This window comes from Bos javanicus, chromosome 6 (genome assembly GCF_032452875.1).
Source record: "Bos javanicus breed banteng chromosome 6, ARS-OSU_banteng_1.0, whole genome shotgun sequence".
NCBI classification, from domain to species: Eukaryota; Metazoa; Chordata; class Mammalia; order Artiodactyla; family Bovidae; genus Bos; species Bos javanicus.
In genome coordinates, this window is record NC_083873.1 from 57,099,409 (window position 1) to 57,122,775 (window position 23,367).

At 41.6% G+C, this 23,367-nt stretch overlaps 1 protein-coding gene across 1 annotated transcript in view; it reads right to left on the minus strand.

Annotated features, from left to right (window-relative positions):
• Positions 1-7,128: 7,128 nt before the first annotated feature.
• Positions 7,129-23,367, minus strand: part of LOC133249148 (sterile alpha motif domain-containing protein 1-like) — a 108,498-nt gene continuing 92,259 nt past the window's right edge. The window contains exon 5 of the mRNA XM_061419227.1: positions 7,129-7,460. The gene's annotated coding sequence lies outside the window, so the exon portion shown is untranslated. The remainder of the gene's footprint in view (positions 7,461-23,367) is intronic.

Here is a 23,367-nt window from a genome sequence, read left to right on the forward strand (position 1 = left end):
CAACTCCCCTGCTGACCCCAGAAGCCAGAGCATGTGACTAGGCCCCACTAAAACCTCTTTACTCTTGGTCTATTTCTCAAAGTTCCCAGCTACACGTACCAGATGTTGAGAATTCAAGATCAGTAAATAATACTCCTCTTCCCTGTGCTTAAATTCTGAACCCACTAAGATGAACAAGGGTCAGGCAACAATTTAAAAATACACCTTTTCTGAGAATTAAGCTGTTGGGAATTCCCACGTTTGTCTGTCACATTTCATAATCATTACTTACCATCCACAGCAGAACAGTCTCAGGCCTCCCCCATGGGGGTCTGTCCATATGCAACTGACCTCTCAGAGGGGAGAACAGAACACATTATCCCTGCCTTCAGGTGGATTCTGAAAAGAGAGCTCCATTTCCCAAAGCCTCTATATAGTCACTCCCCCAACCTGGAGAGAAGTGACTGATGGAGGGTGGGAACGGAAAGTGCTACTTTAATGGGGGTGGGGTGGGGGGCATCCCCTCCACATGGTAACACCAGGAGCACAAATTTACACCTTTAAACCAAGTCAAAGAACACATCCACAGGGAAAGCAGTGCTGAATTCTCAGAACAGGATGGGAAACACCAGCTGAGTTGACATAATGTTACAGGATATGATCACATACAGTATATATATGTGTGTGTGTGTGTGTGTGTGTGTGTGTGTATACACAGATCTTCAACTTACATTGGGGCTACATCCCAATAAACCCATTTTAAGTTGAAAATATTGTAAATCAAAACTACATTTAATATACCTAACCTAGCAAACATTGCAGTTTAGCCCATCCTTCCTTAATGTGCTCAGAACAGTTAACCTATAGCTGAGCAAAAATCATCTAACACAAAGCTTATTTTATACTGAAGTGTTGAGTATCTCATGTAGTTTATTGGATACTGTTCTGAATGTGAAAACCAAATGGTTGTCTGGATAAGAATGGTTGTAAGTGTACAGTTTATCCTGCAATGCGCTGCTTGTGCTCAGCATCACTAAAGAGGATTAGACAGCATATTACTCACCCAAGATCAAAATTCATAGTACAGTTTTTACTGAATGGGGATGGTGGCGGGGGATTTTTGGTATTATTAGTAAGATAAGAACAACAGTAGTACTTACCAAGTGTTCACCACAGGCCAGGAACTCCACTAAATGAATTTATTAACTTGCGTATGTGCATGCTAAGTCACTTCAGTCATGTCCGACTCTTTGCAAGTCCACAGACTATCACCCACCAGGCTCCTCTGTCCATGGGATTCTCCAGGCTACTATTTCTCCAATACTGTAATGGGCTACCATTTCCTCCTCCAGGGGATCTTCCTGACCCAGGGATCGAACCCACATCTCTTATGCCTCCTGCATTGGAAGGCAGGTTCTTTACCACTAGCGCCACCTGTACTGGACAACTTTGAGCTCTTAACTATGTGGCCATTCATTGTTATCTGAAACTGAGTTCTTTAAAGAAATATTTAATTGGAGGATTAAATAAAATTTTCTAAAGTCTCTAAAAATGTGTCCCTCTCTCAGAGAGCACATCACCCTACCAGGGCAGTTTCCATGAAGAAGCTGTCACTTAAGAGCTCAAGGGGCATTTTTTTTTCCCTCCATGTTGGATATTTAGGGATTTGGTGAGATGCATCTACAGTACTATTTTTATCATATTGAGTTTTGTTATTTCTACACAAAGGAAGTTTTCCAGGGATTTCTGCCACTAACCTCCACAAACATAGTCTAAAGAATAAAAGCAATCCTAAGCATATATTGCAGAGAAGGTGATGGCACCCCACTCCGGTACTCTTGCCTGGAAAATCCCATAGATGGAGGAGCCTGGTAGGCTGCAGTCCATGGGGTCTCTAAGAGTCGGACACGACTGAGCAACTTCACTTTCACTTTTCACTTTCATGCATTGGAGAAGGAAATGGCAACCCACTCCAGTGTTCTTACCTGGAGAATCCCAGGGACGGGGGAGCCTGGTGGGCTGCTGTCTATGGGGTCACACAGAGTCGGACAGGACTAAAGTGACTTAGCAGCAGCAGCAGCAAGCATGTATTGAGGTTACTCACATTAATAACCTCAGTATACACTTGAGGTTAAGACAAAGATCCATATAGTCAAAGGTGTGGTTTTTTTCATTAGTCACATATGGATGTGAGAGTTGGACCATAAAGAAGGCTTAGCACCGAACAATTGATGCTTTCGAACTGCGGTGTTGGAGAAGACTCTTGTAAAGACAGCAAGGAGATCAAAGTAGTCAATTCTAAAGAAAATCAATCCTGTATATTCACTGGAAGGATTGATGCTGAAGCTCCAGTACTTTGGCCACCTGATGTGAAGAGCTGACTCATTGGAAAGGACCCTGATGCTGGGAAAGATTTAGCACAGGAGGAGAAGGGGTGGCAGAGGATAAAATGGTTAGATGGCACCACTGATTCAGTGCACATGAATATGAGCAAAGTCCAGGAGATAGTGAAGGACAGGGAAGCCTGGAGTGCTGCAGTCCATGGGGTCGCAAAGAATTGGACCTGACTTGCATTTGAACAACAACAGCAAAGCATATATTGAAATCAACTGTAATTCACACAAAAATATTAATTCCAAGCAAAAGTACATTGATATGAAACCATAATGAATTTATAGGTATTTTCTTAGCTAGAAAATTGAATGCAGCATCATTTCTGCAATGAAAGTGCTAGTCAGTCAGTTGAATCCAACTCTTTGTGACGCTATGGACTGTAGCCACCAGGTTCCTACTGGAGTGGGTTGCCATTTCCTTCTCCAGGGCATGTTCCTGACCCAGGGATCAAACGCAGGTCTCCTGCATTGCAGGCAGACTCTTCACTATCTGAGCCACCGGGGAAGCCCATATCTGCTGTTTATTTCTAGCCAGCCCCTAACTGTTGGTGCCTCGGGTCTTGTTTCTGGGTGCTGACTGATTTCTTCCAACAAATAGATTATCCAGAAAGGGTCTTTAGTGTCATCTGCAGGTTGATGGCACCTACAGGTCCAGTGCCAGCCCTGACCTCTGCTTCAAGCTTCGTGCTCCCCATCTCCACCTGCATGTCTCACAAACATTGCAAACCTATTAATATATTCCAGAACATAATTTTTAAATGTTCATCTTTAAATCTCCTTCTCTCCTTTTCCAGCTCAGCGAATGTGCCATTACTTGCATTGTTCAAGCAAGAAACGAGGATGTTATCCTAGATCAGCACCTTCAATAGAAATACCATGTGAACCACATGTGTCACTTCACATTTTCTAGTAGTCACATTTAAAAACACATTTAATATTACAGGCACACCTCGTTCTGTGCTTTGCTTTATTTCACTGCAAATACTGCGTTTATTTTGTTTTACACATCAAAGGTTTATGGCAACACTACATCACCAGATAATGGTTAACATTTTTTAACAACAGAGTATTTTTTAGTTCAGGTATGTACGTAGGTTAGACATAATGCTATTGCATACAATAGACTACAGTATAGTGTAAACATAAATTTCTTTATAGTTTCCAAGTGCATTTTATTTGGTTTTCCAGTGCATAAACCAAAAAATTGATGTGACTTGCTTTATTGTGATATTGCTTTATTTTGGTGGTCTGGAACTGAACCAGTATCTTTGAGGTATGCCTGTATATTGTATTTCTTAATAATCTATTGTATTTAATCCAATATGTCAAAAATAATGCTATTTCTATATCAATATAAAAATTACTTGTAAGGTAGTTGGCTGTTTTGTGCTCAGCCTTTAGAATCCAGAATGCATTTTATACCCAATAGTACATCTCATGTCTTACTAGCCTCAAGTGCTCAGTAGCTACATGTGACGAGTGACCGCCATATTGGACAGTACAGTCTTAGATTGAACTTCATCTTTCGTTCCTCCAGTTAGACCCACTAGCATATCCTGATAATGGGTACTTGTCTCTATCTTGCAATATATGTAAACCATCCGCTTGCCTGTACCTCCAGGACGTTGGCATATTTCACTTCCTACAGAAGCCTTCCTGCTGATCGCCATGCTCCTGTCACCCGTCCAGTCTGTTCTCTACCCAGCAGCAAAGTAACCATTTGAAAGTAGTTACGCTTGTAACAAATATTAGATGATTATATGCTAGGCTCTATGTTAGGTGTTACAGACTGTGATAGTAGGTTAAGAGCAGCTTGCTACTGCTGCTAAGTCGCTTCAGTCATGTCCGACTCTGTGCAACCCCATAGACAGCAGCCCACCAGGCTCCGCCATCCCTGGGATTAGCTTATCCAGGTACAAATCCTACCTCTACTTATTAGCTGAGTGACCTTGAGCAAATTGCTAAACCAGTCTGTACCTCAGTTTCCTCATCTGTAAAATGGGAACAATAATAGTGTCTATCTTACTGGGTTACTGTAAGGATCCACTTAATTAATGGATATAAACTACATGCTTTGTACATAGAAAGCACTTCATAAGTGATAGTAATATTTTCCAAGTGATTCTACAAGTTTGAAGTTTTGGTTACTGATTTTTATTATTAAATTATTAAATTTTGATTTTTTATGAGAAAATGTATATATAATTTGCCATTTTAACCACTGTACAATTCTGTGGCATTAACTACATTTACACCATTGTTCAATCATCACCATTAGCTATTTCCAAAACTTTTTCACCATCCCAAATGACCCTCTGTTCACATTAAACAATAGCTCCTCGTTTTCTCCCTCCCCTGGCCTTCACTGTGAGTTACTAACATTCAACTTCCATTATGGAGTCCACATCTAGTTGAGGAAAGACAGATTAAATAAAAAGATATTTAACATCATGTCTGTCAATGGTAAATCCTGATGAAAAAAGAAAACCTCATAGAGAGATAGAGAACAGGAATGTTCTCATCAAAAAATCAAGACAGGCCTCTGAGAAAAAAATGTTGCCCAAGAGAGGAATGAAGTAAAGGAGTAAAATCCTCCCCTTGTCAAAAACCCTTCAGTGGGCCCACCCGCCAACCCGGCATTTCAAATAAAACCAAAATTTGTTCCTCGTTGTAGGAAGCCTCTCATCAGAGCCTCTGCCTCAGGCCTTTCTGCTTCTCCCTATAGTGCTTTGTATTCCCCTTTTCTTTAAAGTATGTACTTTGAAGTCTGGATTTAGAGAAGAGAAGAAATTTCAGTGTGCTTCTATTTTATACAAATTTAACCCGAGTATTAATGTTGTGTGTGTGTTCATTGCTAAATTGTGTCCTCTTCTTTGTGACGCCCATGGATTGTAGCCCACCAGGCTCCTCTGTCTACAGATTTCCCAGGCAAGAATACTGGAGTGGGTCGCCAGTTCCTCCTCCAGGGGATTGAACCCATGTCTCCTGAGTCTCCTGCATGGGCAGGCAGATTCTTTACCACTGAGCCACCTGGGTTACAAACCTTAAATTTCTTACACTTTGTCATAGGAACAAAAGGTGAACACATTTGGACTTCAAATTCGGCTTCTGTCTCTTTGTGCCTTTGTGTCTGGATTTCAAACCTTTCTCTGCCCACAGTGATGGGGGCTGCCGTTGTTTAAGGGCAAGTCATGTCACTTCACCTTTCTGGTACTCAGTTTCCTCAACTGGGAAAGGGCCAGAATACAGACCTTACCAGCTGGTTGTAGTGGTGAAGGACTCAGAGTAATGCACAGGGTCTTATCTTTCCTTTGATGTTAGTTACTGTTAATATAACTATTTTTTTTTTCAATAGCTATGGTCCTTTTCTTATAACATAATTTCTTGGCCAGATGTAAAATTAATATTAAATAATGCATGTTTATTTTTCCTTTGCTCTATGGAGTCCTTAACTAGGAGGTGTTTTCCAGTTATTAAACACAAGGGCTCCGTCTAGTGGCCAAACTGTATATAGTGTTTTTCAACCTATGGGTCTTAGGGAAAACAATGTTTCTGATGGAATAAAATTGAATATAAAGTACCAGAGTGATGACAGTTGTTTTGTAAATTTAACAGATAGTCCACAAAATTATTTTATTGAAATATTAAAACATACCCGTGTGTGTACTTAGGCACAATATGAACTACTTTTTCTGATAGTGGCTGTTTTAAAAACATTCAGCAAGTCACTGGTTTAAGCAGTTTGGTTTAAGTTAGGCATAAACATTGGGCTTAACTTGGGCTGAATATTGGAATTATTGGGGGAGCTTAAAAAATACCATTGTTTTGTACCAGCTCCAGAAATTCTGATTTATTTGGTCTGGAATGTTACCTGGACATTAGGATTTTTTAAAAAGGTACTCAGGTACCCTGTGTAGCGAAAATTGGAACTTATCATCATAGGTCCATCAAAAATCAGTTTTATATGTGAGAGAATTGTGACCCAGAATGTTTAAATGACTTACCAGAAGTCACAGTGGTAATTACTAGAAAAGTTTCATGAAGGACCTTGATGGATATTTGTTAGAAATTCAGGAGATGTTTCATTTCATTTTTTGGAATGCTTTTAAAAGAGAGAGAGAGAAAAATGGAGAATATACAATGTCTGTCTAATCCGTTTTACAAGTTATAAATGGACTTTTATATTTCAATAGATTTGTAGATTTTTTCTGTTAATTTTTCATTTACAGAATTAATTCAAATTAGATTCTGTGTCTAGTTTATAGAATCAAATGTATAAATTTGATTTATACATTTATAAATACATCAGTGATTTAACTACATCAGTGATTTTTTTGTTTTCACAATATCCAATTTGAGGGCATTTTCCATATATATCCCTGAATATAATAAGATAGTTTCACTTGCCTGTTATTTTCTCTCAAGGTTTGTGTTGCTGATGCCTCGCCTCCTACTAATAGCTAGGAAAGCACTTGTGACCATCCATCCTGTATGATGATTAAATACAGAGGTGCTCATATTTCAGAACTCTGTGGTCTACAGAGAGAGAAGACACACACCTGGATTTCAGGGTTAAAGGGGCACATAAAGCATTAGAATATAACATGAGGATATCTGTTATATGTCAAAGTGCCCTCAGCCAACTGATAGGATAATATGTATGTACTGGTGCAGTAGGTATTTGGGGTCAAGGGAGGCTTTGAGGAGATGATTTTTGAGTGGGGAAAAAGAGGGATTTAGATGTAAATAAAGGGACGAAATAAAGCTAATAATCATTTTAAGTTAGAGTAAAAAGCTTTTTATATAGAAAAGGAAAAATTGGGGAAGGTGATTTGGTCGCTGAGAGAAGAGGGAAGAGAAATACCTGATAAAAACATAGGAAAAGGTGAAATGGGTGTAGGGCTTCCACTTCGAGGTGTTTTCAGTGCTAGGAAGTCAGAGCCCCCAGAAGAACCTAGATAAAGCCCATCTTCCGCACCATCCAGGGGAGGAGCTGAGACATGGAGAGCTCGACGAGGTGGCACCATCACCCACATCTTCCCTCCTGCTTCAGTGTCTCCCTCAGCTGGAGCAGGTAGCCTCGCCTCCCTGAATTTGAGAGGCAATTAAGATTCAGTATATTCTGTATGTCTTCATCAGCTTAAAAATATTCATTTGATAAATTAAAATATGAATACACAGAGGTACAAACAATTTCTTAAACCATTATGCCTGCTCAAAGAAACTCTAGTGTGTGTTAGTCGCTCAGTCTTGTCCTGCCTTTTTCGACCACATGAATTACAGCCCACCAGACTCCTCTGTCTGTGGAGATTCTCCAAGCAAGAATACTGGAGTGAGTTTCCATGGCCTCCTCCAGGAGATCTTCCCAAACCAGGGATCGAACCTGGATCTCCCACATTGTAGGCAGATTCTTTACCATCTGAGCCACTAGGGAAGCCACACACTAAAAATTTTAAGAACTTGACCAAAAACCAATTTGAATTGGGAAACATCTAATCTAGCAGATATAACATGGGCAGACTCCAAGAGATGATGAGGGACAGGGAGGCCTGGCATGCTGCAGTCCATAGGGTTGCAAAGAGTCAAACACGACTGGGCGACTGAACAACAACAACATCAGCAGATATAAAGGAGGAGCAATACAAAGTGAGAGACTTCTATAGGCAGAAGGGAACAGGAACGAGGAAGTTATACTAAACCAAAAAAAAAAAAAAGCTAGCTGTTTATTTCAAGGTCACTTTCCTTTAGGGGAAGGCAGTGGTTCCCCTAACTGTGCCTATCAGGCAATTCCTGATCAACTGGTTTAAGATTCCATCTCTAGGAGAGCCAAAACTGTAATTCAGTTAGTTAAGTCTCAGTTTGATGAGGTGAGGCTTAGCATAAGTAACTCCATTTAGTGTCTATTGTTCTGTTTTTAACATACTTATGAGTGTATTACAAAGGTTTGAGCCTAATAAGGCGCCATTAAAACTAAAGACTAGAGCACACATAATAAAACATGATCATTAAACAGCTGAAACCAGACATTTAGTTCAGGGTTTTCTGAACCTCAGCTCTGTGGACATTTTAGGTTGAGGGTTTATTGTGTGCATTGTAGAATGTTTGGCAGCATTCCTGGTCTCTACCCATCAAATACCAGTAGCAACCCTTCCACCACCACCCCCAGGTTATGACAACTGAAAATGTCTTCAGTGGGCAGAATACCTCTCTCTCCTCTCCGTCCCTGCTCCCTCCCTCCTTCCTTCCCCTCCCCCTGCATTGAGAACCATGGATGTAGATTATATTGATATAAGGATGTCTGGGGCTTCCCTGGTGGCTCAGACAGTAAAAGAATCTATCAGCAATTCAGGAGACACAGGTTTGATCCCTGGGTTGGGAAGATCCCCTGGAGAAGGGAATGGCTATCCACTCCAATATTCTTGCCTGGAAAATCCCACGGACAGAGGAGCCTGGTGGGTTACAGTCTGTGGGGTCGCAGATTCAAACATAACTGAGTGACTAACACTTCCACTTTCTGGTTTTTTCAGCTAGTTGGTCTAGGATTTGAGATAAGAAGTGGCCAGGGAGCTGTACCTCCTGCATCTCAGTCTGTATGGCTCAAACTCAGCTCTGGATAACTGCTCCAGCAGAGCTGGAGGGGTACTCAATCAAAGCCTCCAGGAGCAGAGATGGGCTCCGCAGCTGGCCCTTTATTCCCCTCAGCATCACCCCTGCCAACTCGAGTTGCCTGACCCATCTAGAGTCTCTTTAGAACTGTAGGAACTGGTCTCCCTCTCAGAGAATTTCCAAGTATTAAGGAGTTCCCTTGTTCACACTGGGATGTCTGTGAATGTTATGGCCGCTTCAGAGTGCTCCTGACCCCAGTCTCAGCCTGACATAAACTCCTTCCAGCCACACTCCAGTGGCCAGCAGCCCTGGAGCAGGATGTGTTTCAGTTCCCTGTCCAAAGCATTGGCTCTGACCCACGGAGCCTCAGGAAGTGGGAAGCAGTGGGCAGGGAGGCCCAGCCATGAATGTTGGGCCTTTTTCTTAGAAAACAAAGGATCCACTTTAGGCTAGCAAGAAATATCCGGAAAAAAACCTCTGACCTTGATTATAATCAAATAAAGGATGGGATTGAGAGAAAACTATCTTTCATGCTATGAATAATTGTCATTGTGTTAGACTTTTTAGCATATCATTTCTCTTTCAGAACCATCTCGATTACCTAATTTGCAAGAGAAGCAATTAACCCTCAAAGCAAATTTTTAGAAGAGATTCTAGAAGGATTTCATTAGTTTTTATTTTTTTAATAAACATCATTATTTCCTGGGCTCTGTGTTTTCTTAAGAAATGCCTGATCATCATAAAAAATGGAGAAAATTCATAATTATCCAATACAACTTGAAAATTTCCAGAGAAAATAGTCCAGGCATACTTTTAAAGATGCAAATACCACCATCACAGACACCTTAATGGATCCTAGTGACTCTTAGTAAGGCCCATTCATTCATTTTTTTTTTTTTCCAAAATGTTTAGGAAACTGAATTCTGTACAGCAGCTAGCACTCTGCTGGCTTGAATTTGGGGTTACTGGCTTCCTAACTTCCCTTCTGCCTATGTTTTACAGCTCCTGATGTCACATGGCCTTCATCCATTCCTACTCCTTCTGTGGTTTTCCTGTTAGCCAGCACCTCTCTCTCCTGTCAGACTTTTCTTCTTAAGGCTCAAAACCATGAGTCAGCCACTTGAGTTAGCTTGATTCCCTTAGTCCTCAGGCTGGGAATACAAGGTTAACCTTTGAAAGAGAATCTTTTACTTTGGTGAAGAATTGCAAAAACAAATGATGCTCCAATTGCAAAAAAAAAAAAAAAGTTCCTCCAAACGTGTATTATTCTTTTCAGACATCTTCTGAGAAAGAAGAAAGATGAAATGGGGGAAGAGAAACCTTTGAGGTGAATATGGAAGGCTCTGCAGCTCTCATCTGCCTAATATTTGCCATCCCTTAACATAATCACTCTAAGCACTGAAGTAAATGCATGATCTCACCTCACTGTTAACCTGTTTAGCATCAGTTTTCATCCTGAGATCTTTCATTGTCAGTATTATGTATTCATCTGTATTGTTTCACTTGATTAAACAAGAAGTCTCAACAGGAGTGGGAAGGGGAGACCAAGGCTTTTCAAACAATAAAATTAGTTCACACCATAATGCCCCAGAACAAAGGCTGGACATAAGTAAATTATTCATACAAGCTGAAAAAAAATCAACCCGTTGCTTTGTAATAATGTCTAGCACAGCAAGTGAAAGGGATATCCGGAAATAGGCATTTAAGTATTTATTGATAATACCCATAACTTCAGGGCTGACTCTCTCCACTTGATTTAAAAAGGGGCTACATATAATAAGCCATAGTGTCTTGCAGACGTCACTAACTCTTTTATTTCAGTTGTCTGCACGCTACTCTAACCCTAGAGAAACAGCAGGATTATAAATGAGTGTTTGCAGTGGAAACTTCACCTGCTCTGACAGGCTGCTTCAGTTGGCACACGGCACACATTGGCCTGTTACACTACTAATCGCATTTGCCTCAGTTCTTAGCCCCATCCTCCTCCTGACCCTCGGGTGACAGAGGTACAGTGCCCAGACATGTGAAGGGCCACAAAGCATTGCAAGTCAGTGCAGTATGATAATCAGGGCAGTGACACATATGAACTCAGACAGGACTGAGTCTTTAAATTTGTATAACCAGTGTACTGAGAGAGCTGAACTCAACAGAGGACACAAGGAAAGAGACGTTTTCTTGCGTCACTGCCTTCAAACATGTTTTGCTAGATTCCTTCCCCAACCCAGAAGCTCTCTCATCCAGACGCTTTCAAGACTCACTTTCAAGTATTAAAAAGTCCAGGTGAATCTAAACCAAAGGGTCGACTTCACACCCGGCCTGAGGTGTCAGCCTCCCCTTGGTTCACACTCTCAGGCCTGGAATAGACAGTAGAGTGGCCTGGACAGTTCTGCACCATCTTTCCTTATTATTCCTTCACATCCCACACCCAGCCACGTGGTCCTCAAAATGCTGCTTCTGCCTGCAAGCCAAAAAAGTGGAAGGAGGGTGGTTGGAAAGAAAAGAGCAAAAACTGACAGAAACTTATCCAGCCTTGTCTGCCATCTTGCATTTCCACATCTGGTGTCCAAATGCTGGCTCTGTCATGGAGCTCACAGTGAGGAGAAATTCAGTGGGACCTCTATGTACCCTGACATGAGTGATGTTATCTGATTCCTGTGCCTGCAGCCCCCCTTCATTTTCTCTTACCGGCAGGGTCCCCATATGGCCAACATGGGTAAAGTCCATCCGAATGGGTGGAGCCTGGCCATCTATCATGATTCCAGTTAGTTCCTGAGAAACTCACTCATCCTTACCCCTTACCTTGTCCAGGCGAGTCTCTGAAGGCACAGGCCACTCTGCGCCTCCTCTGCCTTTGTGGGCAGCTCTCTTCAGGATGTTCTTCCCACAGTTCTCTAGGATGGAAGTGGAAACTACTCTCCATATTTGAGAATCTTCCAAAGCTTCTGGGGCCACATCTTGGGTTCTCTCAAGAAGTCTCTAAGTGTGATCCACCTCTGGTATTCACTGGAGCGGAATCTATGGGTTTCTGTAGCTCAGCAGGTCTTAAAGAGTAAAACGTGTTCTCTCAGTCCCCACAGATAGGACTTCCTACTTCCCTCCCTTCATGGGGGCAGGGGTAGAGGTGGGGAAGGCAGTGCCCACCCCAAGGAGAGGCAAAAGCAAAGCAGACTCCCCTCCAGTTTCCTTCAGTGAATCTCTTCCTAGTTTTCCGTTCTGTTACATAGACTAGAGGTGAGTGATGGAGACAAGGGTCACAGGAATAAGGTGATCACTTTACAGTCAGCCCAGCAGGTTTGTCTAGCAACTCTTTACAGTGTTGCAATAGCCTATGGCTCTGGTTCCAGTGAAAATTCTGAGATTTCAGGAAGAGTCCCAGTGATGGGTAATTTTATGTGTCAAACTGACTAGACTACCCAGATATTTGGCCAAATACCAATCAAGATGTCACAGTGAGGGTATTTTTAGATGAGATTAACATTTAAATCAGCTGAGTAAAGCAGATTACTCTCCATAATGTGAGTGGGCTTCAACCAATTGAAGGCTTTTAAAGAAAAACATTGGTCCTCCAAGAAAGGAGGAGGAATACTGCCTGCAGACACCTTCAGACTCAAGCTGTAACATCAGCCCTTCCCTGGGTCTCCAGCCTACCAGCATACCCTGCCAATTTCAAACTTTCCAGCCCTCCACAACCGTGTAAGCCAACTTCTAAAAGTATATATAGAGACAGACACACACACACACACACTCTGTTGGTTCTGGAAGCTTCTCTGGAGAACTCTAAGTAATACAGCCCCCTTTAACATTTTACAGTTAGTCTCAGTTCTACTAAGACTCATAACTTGTTTCGCTCACTCTGGACACCATGATCTCATTGTCAGGAGTCAGTGGATTCTATCCATTGTTGTTCAGTCGCTAAGTTATGTCTGACTCTTTGCGACCCCATGGACTTCAGCACACCAGGCTTCCCTGGTAGCCATATGGTAAAGAATCTGCCTGCAATGCAAGAAAGACCCAGGTTTGATCCCTGCATCAGGAAGATCCCCTGGAGAAGGGAATGGTTACCCACTCCAGTATTCTTGCCTGGAGCATTCCATGGACAGAGGAGCGTGGCGGGCTACAGTCCATGGGATTGCAAAGAGTCAGACATGACTGAGCAACTATTCCTTTCTATCTATTGTAAACATCTATTTGTCAGTACCTGGAACAGTTCTCCAACTCAGAACTTTACAAAAAAATCATCACCAAGAAATACAACACGTATGATGAGATGAGAACAGTTTGTAATGGTCTGGCATACAACTTTACACAGCCACATATAACTATCCATCTGTGACTTTTGCTTCTGAATTGTTTTCCCCAAAATATTAACTAAATCTATCATGATCAATTCCAGACTTTGTGTCACCCACACTCTTTCTGTCTTGGGCTTCCCTTGTGGCACAGCTGGTAAAGAATCTGCCTGCAATGCAGTGAAACCTGGGTTCGATCCCTGGGTTGGGAAGATCCGCTGGAGAAGGGAAAGGCTACCCACTCCAGTATTCTGGCCTGGAGAATTCCATGGACTGTATAGTCCGTGGGGTCGCAGAGTTGGACAGGACTGAGCGACTTTCACTTTCACACTCTTACTGTCTAGTCTTGTGTGACCATATTGTTCTTGCCATAAAGTAGCCCATGCTGCAGTGAGGGTAATTTCAGATGCCTTATTTCTAATTCATCAACATCCTCAGGTTCAAGTCACACTTGCTTAAAGTTCAGTGTAAGCACTTTCATTAGATGTAGTTCAAGGAAATTGTATTTCTCTGGCTCCCTCTGCCAAATGCTTGCCCCTAGCAACCTGTTTCCCTGGGAACGGTCTCTCCCCCTCTCTGCAGTGCTGCATTTTTCTGCTGCTCTCTGTCTGCTGCCCCAGGGTTCTGCACTGGCCACACCATGGCCATAGAAGCTTCTCATCATGAGCACTCATTCTTGCAAATTAAGTCCAAATTAAAACCAGAGCTCCCATCACCCAGAAACGTGATCCTGTGGTTGAAATGGTACTGCTTAACTCCACAACTGAGTGGGTCACAAAATCCCATCACCAGTGTTTCTAACCGACAGAGCTAACATTTACTAAATATTTCCTGTAGTCCAGGCACCATTCAAAGCACTTTATTCAAAGCACTAATTAGTCCTCCCAACAATCTTTGAAGCTTGCATTGTAATTAGGCCATCTTACTGAGGTCCACAGAGGTTAAAGAAAGAATCCACACAGCCAGTGGGGCAGGAATGGGCTTCAAAGCCCATGTTCTTTGCGATAATGTTATGGTCCCCAGAAAGAATATCCTGCCTGAGGGTCAGCCTTATCTTTATAGACGGAGAGACATTTATATATTTAGGGCTTCCCTGATGGCTAAGTGGTAAAGAATCAGCCTGCCAATGCAGGAGACATAGGTTCAATCCCTGGGTAGGGAAGATCCCCGGGAGAAGGAAATGACAACCCACTCAAATATTTTTGCCTTGGAAATCCCATGGACAGAAGAGCCTGGTGGCTACAGTCCACAGTGGTCACAAGAGAGTCAGACATGACTTAGCAACTAAGCAACAACAAAATAGGATTCTGTATACAATTTGTAAAATTTATTATATGTGACAGTGTCTACACCAGAAAAGCTTTTGATAGGAAGAACATTTACATGAGACCAAAAAAAAGTCTTAAGAAATAAGGGGCTTCGTTCTGCGTGTGTGTGCTCAGTTATGTCTGACTCTTTGCAACCCCGTGGACTGTAGCCCACCAGGCTTCTCTATCCATGGACTTTTCCAGGCAAGAATACTGGAGTGGGCTGCCATTTCCTCCTCCAGGGGATCTCCCCAACCCAGGAATCAAACCCTCATCTCTTGTGTCTCCTGCATTGGCAGATGGATTCTTTACCACTGGTGTCAACTGGAGAAGCCCTCAGGGGGCTAGGGAGAGACAACTATCAGAAAAGCATTTCAAAGGAAGCTGCCAGACTTGAACAGAAAACTTAGCTCTTGGATTCCTGGCTGTCATGACCAAAACAGGAACAGAGTAAATTTAATATCTTTCATCATGTGATAAAAAGAAATCAAGACAGTTTATGGGGCTTCTCTGGTGGTTCAGTGGTAAAGAATCCACCTGCCAATGCAGGAGACACAGGTTCAGTCCCTGGTCTGGTAAGATTCCACGTGCCTCAGAGCAACTAAACCCACACACCTCCATGACTGAGCTTGTGCTCCAGAGCCCAGAAGCCGCAACTCCTGAGCACACGTGTGGCAACTCCTTAAGCTCTCTAACGCTGTAGCCCGTGCTCTGAAACTGGAGAAGCCACATCACTGAGAAGCCTGAGCACAACAGCTAGAGAGGAGCCCCCACTCTCTGCAACTAGAGAAAAGCCCACGTAGCAAAGACACAGGACAGACAAAAACTAATAATAATTTTAAAAATTTAAAAAAAAAGGTAATGGAGAAAGCCACTTTTTTCATACTGAATTGTGAAGGGAACTTACCCTATGTCTTTGGTTTTGTTTTTTTAATGGCTGTTGGATCTTCCAACTACATTTTCAAGACAAAGCAGATGTCCACATATAAAGGTCAATGAGAAATTTATGTCTTTGCAGTTTTCCCACCCAATTCCCTCAAGAAAAATTCAGATCAAGTTTTTCTTACAGGCAGGACCAATCATGTTTTCATTAAGTGAGTAGCTCAGGCCCTAGGACTCACTTGTTTAAGCCTCTCTGACTGTCACCTGGCTCCAGGAATACTGTAGGAAAAGACTGGAATTCAGCCAACGTAGACTCCTTAAGCCAGATTCTTTTTTATTTTTAATTCCAGAAGTCTTGGTTTAAAATTTTTCAAATAAGTTTCTATTTTTTGCTTATTTCAAATGTACTTCTTTTATGAGCTGTAAGTCTTAAAGTTAGTACTTTGGAACTAAAATGATGAAAGATTTCCCTTTTAGATCACTCATTTGAAGAATCCATCCTTTAACTTTGCTGGCTAAATATTTCCCTTATATCTAACCTTACAATGGCTCTCCTTGCCACTTAAGGCCACTTTCTCCAATTCTGCAGATTATTGATTTCAAATGAATTTCTGACTCAGTCCTTCCTGTGGGTAAGATAGTTTGCTTCTTCATCCTCTTTGTCCAGAATAAAATCGGTTCCTTTATTCTTTCACTAAATTCCAGTCTCCACTCAGGATTGTAACTTATTCTTCAATTATAGTCTCATACCAGCAGCAACTGTATCACCTGGGAGCTGCCTAGAAATGATTCTCTGGCCCTACCCTGTGGTGTGTGTTAAGTCACTTCAGTCGTGTCTGACTCTTTGTAATCCTGTGGACTGTAACCAACGAGGCTCCTGTGTCCATGGGATTCTCCAGGCAGGAATACTGGAGTAGATTGCCATGCCCTCCTCCAGGGAATTTCCTGACCCAGCGATTAAACACACATCTTTTATGTCTCTTGCATTGGCAGGCAGTTCCCCACTGGTGCCGCCTGACCCTACCCTAGACCTACAGAATCAGAAACACTGGGGCGGGGTTCCGCATATTGTGTTTGAACAAACCCCCAGGTGATTCTGACACATGCTTAAATTGAGCACCAATGCACCAGCCTTTCCTTTGTCAAGCTTTTTATTTTCCCTGATCAGTAAGCAGCAGGTAACCAGAGCTAAGCTATAGACCTCATTCCCATCTTAAAACTTGGGAGTTTGAACAGCCTTGGAAACCAGCCAAATCTAAACAGATAGACCTAGGTAAATTGCTTCTTTTAAATCCCTTCTCATCAATTTGGCTTTCCATCCACTCTAAGATTCCTGCTGTTACTGTCCAAATGTTCTCATCTGTCCTATAGATCTTAAGTAATGAAGAAGCACTGAGTTTACAGGTCAGCCTCCCTTGACGATCACTGGGGGGAAAATAAAGAGAAATTACCTTCCTGAATTGTGTTTTGGAGCATAAAGCTTGCTGTTCAGCATGTATTTTTCATTTGCCTCTGGCTGTTAACAAAACTTCAGTGAAAAGGAGTTGCCCGGCCTTAGTCAGAAAATTGGAGTGATGGCATGTATATTCCTTCTCCTGAGACAGCGTTCCTAGTCACCATCAACACACTTAGAAGGGCCATTCTCAAAATAAAAATAGTCCTCAGTCTTGCCAAGTTATAGAAAGCTGAGCAAAAATTCTCAGACACTCCACTTTAACTTTGTGACTAATTGTGTTGTATACTGCTCTTGACAGGTGACTGACAAATGGGCATTTTATGAACGTCATGATGGAGTGTTTGCTTTATTGTGACTCCTAGTGCATTATAAACAGAATGCAAAGTGCATTTTGTGCAATTTTAATGTCATTTTAAGTTTGTGCAAATTTTAATGTCAATGAATTTGCATTTCTTGAAATGAGGCTTGGAAAAGCCAGATAACCTTTCCCTACCTTTTCCTGAAAACACTGTTTGTAATATATATATAGTTTTTTGCATATTATTGTATATAAATATTTATATATATAGTTATAGTTCCTGCAGCTATGCTTAGAAGTTAACTTAAAGAGGATTAAGTTGACAAGAGAGCTTCCCTGATGGCTCAGTGGTTAAGAATTTGCTTGCCAACATAGGAGACACAGGTTCGATCCCTGGATCGGGAAGATTCTCTGGAGAAAGAAATGGCAACCCACTCCAGTATTCTTGCCTGGAAAATGCATGGACAGAGGAGCCTGGCTGGCTACAGTCCATGGGGTCACAAAATAGTTGGACATGACTTAGCAGCTAAACAACAACAACAAAATTTGGCAAGAAGGAACATTAAGGTGATATCATTCATTGATGTTATATAGTTGTTCTGTCCAAGGCACGGATATTGTCAAGCAGAGCAAGTGAGAACAACATGCATTTTAAAATATATATATATAGATAAGTATCAATAAATCTTCCCTGGGTTGGGAAGATACCCTGAAGAAGGAAATGGCAACCCACTCCAGTATCCTTGCCTGGAAAATCCCATGGACAGAGGAGCCTTGCAGGCTACAGTCCATGGGGTTGCAAAGAGGGTTATCTTTTTAGCCATCACCTTTTCCTCTTTACTGAGGGACAGAGGACATCCACCAAAAACCCCTTGATCACCCCTGCCCATCTCCATCTCAGAAGTCTCCTCACCTCCCTCTGACCCAGTCTGTAAAGTATCTCAGCAGGAAAAACTGCTCTCCAAAGATACTGCTCAGCCTCAGCTGCCCCAGGTGTTATTACAAACTCAGAGTCTCTCCCCTCGGAACACCAAGCAGACCCTCATTTTCTCTCACCTGCACTCTTAACTAGTCCCTCCAACTGCAGCCTTTTTCTTCTCAACACTATACACCTGTTTACAAGGTAAGAATTACCTTGTTATAAGACATATATTACTATGTTGGTCCCCTACTCAAAAACTCAGTATTATCTGAAAAGAATTAAAATTAGAAAAATTATTGAGTTTGAATCTCGAGGTCCTCCACAACCCACCTCAAGACCCTCTGCCTTCCTTTTCAGAATAACTGTCTCCTTTATACTTCTATTTCCAGCTCGTAAAGCTGCCTGCTGTTCTCTGAGCATCACTGCCCACCTTCAGACCGCTTGCCATTTTCCCCTTCTACAGTGTCCTATCTCTCTGCTTGTTGAAATGCTTGTCCTCAGTGTGCTTCAGTTCCAGTCAGTGGCACCCACTTCTGTGTACCCATTTTACACGTTTATCACAACACTGCCTTCCATTATGGCCAGTTGTTTGTGCCTGAGAACAGGAACAATGGCCTTTTCATTTTTTTATCTTTTGCAATGACAAATATGTTAATTTACCAAAATTAGATATTTAGGCACTGAATTAGATTGTGTGCTGTTAACCAAGTGGATAATCACAGAGGTATTACAGGGAAGTAAAGAATGTTAACTCATTTTTATCATTTTCTTCTAATGTTGCTTTAAAAATGTCTAGAATATGTTCTGTTGACACGCAGTTAAATTTTCATTTGAAGAAAGCATAATGGAAGCCCTTGTTTAAAGTAGAAAGATAAGGCTGGGATTAGAAATTCAAAGTCCTAGCCCTGGCTGTCTCCACTAGCTGCATGGGTTCATGCATGCTAAGTCACTACTGTCATGTCCAACTCTTTGTGACCCTATGGACTATAGCCTGCCAGGCTCCACTGTCCATGGGATTTTCCAGGCAAGAATACAGGAGTGGGTTGCCATGCCCTCCTCCGGGGTAATCTTCCCATCCCAGGAATCAAATCTGTGTCTCTTGTGTCTCCTGAATTGGCAGGCAGGTTCTTCACCACTAGTGCCTCCTAGGGCTTTCTCCACAAACCTAGCTGCATGAATTCAGGCATGTCATTTAATCTTTGGTGAAGACAGTTTCCTCATATGTAGAATGAAAAGTTGGTACTATATTCTCCCCAAGGTGTCTATTATGTCTAGATTTTATCTTTTTAGCCATCACCATTATCTTTTATTTTTATTTATTACCTTTTGCTATATAAAAATCTACAAGTTATTCAGTCTGATGAACCATTTTTCCTATAATAGGTTAATTATATGTTAAATGTTATAAGGTTTTCTTGATGGCTGAAAGGTCTCAGTCCAATCTCAGTCAAGTAATTAACCCCTGAGAGAGAAGATGAGGCTTCTTTCCAGTCTTTCCATGGAATAACCAAGAATTAAGCTCATTGGAAGAAAAAGTATTGGGAAGAGTGCTAAACCCACAGCACACCACTCACATGAGCTGCCGTCTATTCATCCAACAATATCTACTGAACCTGTTATGAGCCAAACACTGTCAAGGCATGAACATATGATGATAAACAGGACAAAGACCTTGCTTTCTTGCAGCTTATAGTAGAGGGGAAAGATAATGAACAAGAAAACAATGAATTTCTTTTTAAATTGGGGTATAGTTGTTTACAATGTTGTTAGTTTCTGCTGTACAATGAAGTGAATCCGTTATACGTATACAGATATCCCCTCCCTCTTGGACCTCCCTCCTACCCCAGCCCCCTACCCATCTAGGTCACCACAGCACTGAGCTGAGCTCCTTGAGCTACACAGCAGGTTCCCACTAGCTATCTTCTTTACACATAAGAGGAAAATATTTGCAAACAAAGCAGTTGGCATGGAATTAAGCTACAAAATATACAGTCCATGCAGCTTAATATAAGAAAAAAACAACCCAACTAAAAAATAGGCAGAAGACTAAATAAAGACATTTCTCCAAAGAAGACATACAGATAGCCAAGAAGCACATGAAGATGCTCAACATCTCTAATTATTAGAGAAATGCAGATCAAAACTACAATGAGGTGTCACCTCACACCAGTCAAAATGGCCAGCATCAAAAAGTCTACAAGCAGTAAATGCTGGACGGGGGTGGACAAAAGGGAACCCTCTCCTCCTGTTGGTGGGAATAAATTAATTTTTAAAAGGTAATTTTAGTTGGTGATAAGATACAATTAGAAACAATATGACAATAGGTACTTCAGTGGCTAATTTAGCTTGAAAATCTAGTTGAGGAGGCGACATCTGAGCTGATGGTTGAATTTAGAATGACTGGATCAGTCATAGCTGAAAAATCTGTGAACACTAGGAAAGCTACCCAACTGTAAGTCAGGATTTTAGTGGGCCTATTCCAAGAGGAAACGAGAAGTTATCCATTTTCTCCTATAGAGATGACGTCAAAGTTGAGACCCAAATCAAAGTTCACAATCTCTCTAAGACAAGCTAAAGTGCATTGATCATCTTTCACATCCTCTAGCAGCTACTCACACTTGTTTTTCCAATACACACATAAGATGGGGTTCATACTTGTAGACCCAGGATTTTCATGGCCTGTGGCACAATTAAGATAGACCTGGGTCATGAGCAACTGGCGGAACTCTGCCCCTTTTTGTCCCATTCGGAAACATATATCAAAAGCAAAGTGAGTGAGAATGTCGCTGTTAGAACTAATGGTTGCCAGAGGGGAGGAAGTCGGGGGAATGGGCAAAATAGGCTAAGGGCATTAAGAGGAATATAGTCAAATAATACTGTAACAACTTTGAGTGGTGTGTAAGGTACAAAAATATTGAATCACTATATTGTACCCCTGAAACTAATGTTTAAGTCAACTGATTTCAATTAAAAAGAGAATGTTACTGTTAATAGCCCTAATAATTTTTCATTCACCAACTTTAGTAATTCCTTTTCAGTAACATGTGACATCTAGTGGCAGATTGAGTCATAGTAATCAGTCTGCAGAATTAGGTCCCTGTTCCCCAGTCAGTCTGCATTTGAGTCAGCCATCCTTCAATACCACTGTGTACCAGTGCCGGCAGACTATTAAGGTGAGCTCTGTCCCAGTCATTCTCTGGAACATAATGGATAGCACAATGAATTTGAAGTTCTGTAGACCCAAGCTTGGATCTTTGTTCTCCCATAAGCTTGCATTCTCAACCTTGGGAACAATAGTACCTAAATCACAACTTCATTGTAAGTGCTATGTTATTTAGTCACTAAGTTGTGTCCAACTCTTTGTGACCCTATGGATGGTAGCCTGCCAGGTTCCTCTGTCCATGGGATTTCCCAGGCAAGAATACTGGAGTGGGTTGCATTTCCTCCTCCATGTAAGTGCTGTGATTATAGATAAAAAATAAAACCTTTGTTGTTATTGAGAGTTGCCTCTTAAAAGCACCCTTTTCATTTATAATTGCAAGCACTATAGAAGGAAGCTAATAACTCCATCTGGAGGGTCCTTTCCCAACCTCACCCCAATTTGTCTATTTAAATCCTATTTAACCATCAAGTGCCAGTTCAAGCTTAGCTTCCTTCCCGATCCAGTAAAACTTCTGATTAGTTTTATCTTCTCTGGAGGTCTGTGAGCTCCAACTAACATTACCAGGCTCTTTGTCCCTTTGTATCCAGCTTTCTTTCCCATCCCGTCTAGCCTATAACCTCAGGAAGAGAAGAATCTTGCCCTTCATTTATTGTGCCTTCCTCTTTACTTAGCTGATGAATAAATAAATGAATTCTTATTCTCAATGTGAAGCACTCCTTTGAGCCTATATTTCAAATCGAAGGCACCCACCTCTTTGAACCTGTTTCATATATATTTTTTTAACACCACCACCTTGCATTAAAATTGGTTGTGTGTGCCTGAGATCAGGGGCACTAGTATTCAGGCAACCAAATGATAAGAATGAAACAATTACTCATATAACTCAATAACAAACAAGCAAAACAACCTAATCAAAAAATGAGTAGAAGACCTAAACAGACATTTCTCCAAAGAAGACAAACAGATGGCCAACAAGCACATGAAAAGATGTTCAAAATTGCTAATTAAAGAAATGCAAGTCAAAACTACAATGAGGTACCACCTTACACCAGTCAGAATGGTCATCATTAAAAAATCTGCAAATAACAAATGTTGGAGAGAGTGTGGAGAAAAGGGAAAAACCTCCTACACTGTTGGTGGGAATGTAAATTGGTGCAGTCACTATGGAGAACAGTATGCTGCCTTCTGCTGCTGCTGCTGCTGCTGCTGCTGCTGCTAAGTTGCTTCAGTCGTGTCCGACTCTGTGTGACCCCATAGACGGCAGCCTACCAGGCTCCCCCGTCCCTGGGATTCTCCAGGCAAGAACACTGGAGTGGGTTGCCATTTCCTTCTCCAATGCATGAAAGTGAAAAGTGAAAGTGAAGTCGCTCAGTCGTGTCTGACTCTTTGCGACCCCATGAACTGCAGCCCACCAGGCTCCTCCGTCCATGGGATTTTCCAGGCAAGAGTCTGGAGTGGGGTGCCATTGCCTTCATTGGAGAACAGTATGGAGGTTCCTCAAAAAGCTAAAACTAGAGTCGCCATATGATCCAGCAATCCCCCTCCTGGGTATATATATCTGGACAAAACTATAATTTGAAAAGATGCACACACCTCTATGCTCATAGCAGCACTATCTACAATAGCCAAGACATGGAAACAACCTAAACAAACCGAAATATACCATTTGTACATATATATGTATCACACACACACACACAATGGAATACTACTCAACCATAAAAAAACAATGAAATGATCCCATTTGCAGCAGCATGGATGGACCTAGAGATTATCATACTGAGTGAAGTAAATCAGAGAAATACCACATGACATCTTTTATACATGGAATCTGAAACAGGATACAAATGAACTCTACAAAACAGACTCACAGACATGGAGAACAGACTTGTGGTTGCCAAGGGGGAGGGAAAAGCAGGGAAGGGATAGTTCGGGAGTTTGGAATTAGCAGATACAAACTATTATATATAGAATGGATAAACAGTAAGGTCCTATTGTATAACACAGGGAACTATATTCAATATCTTGTAATCAACCATAATGGAAAAGAATATGAAAAAAAAGAAAAAGAA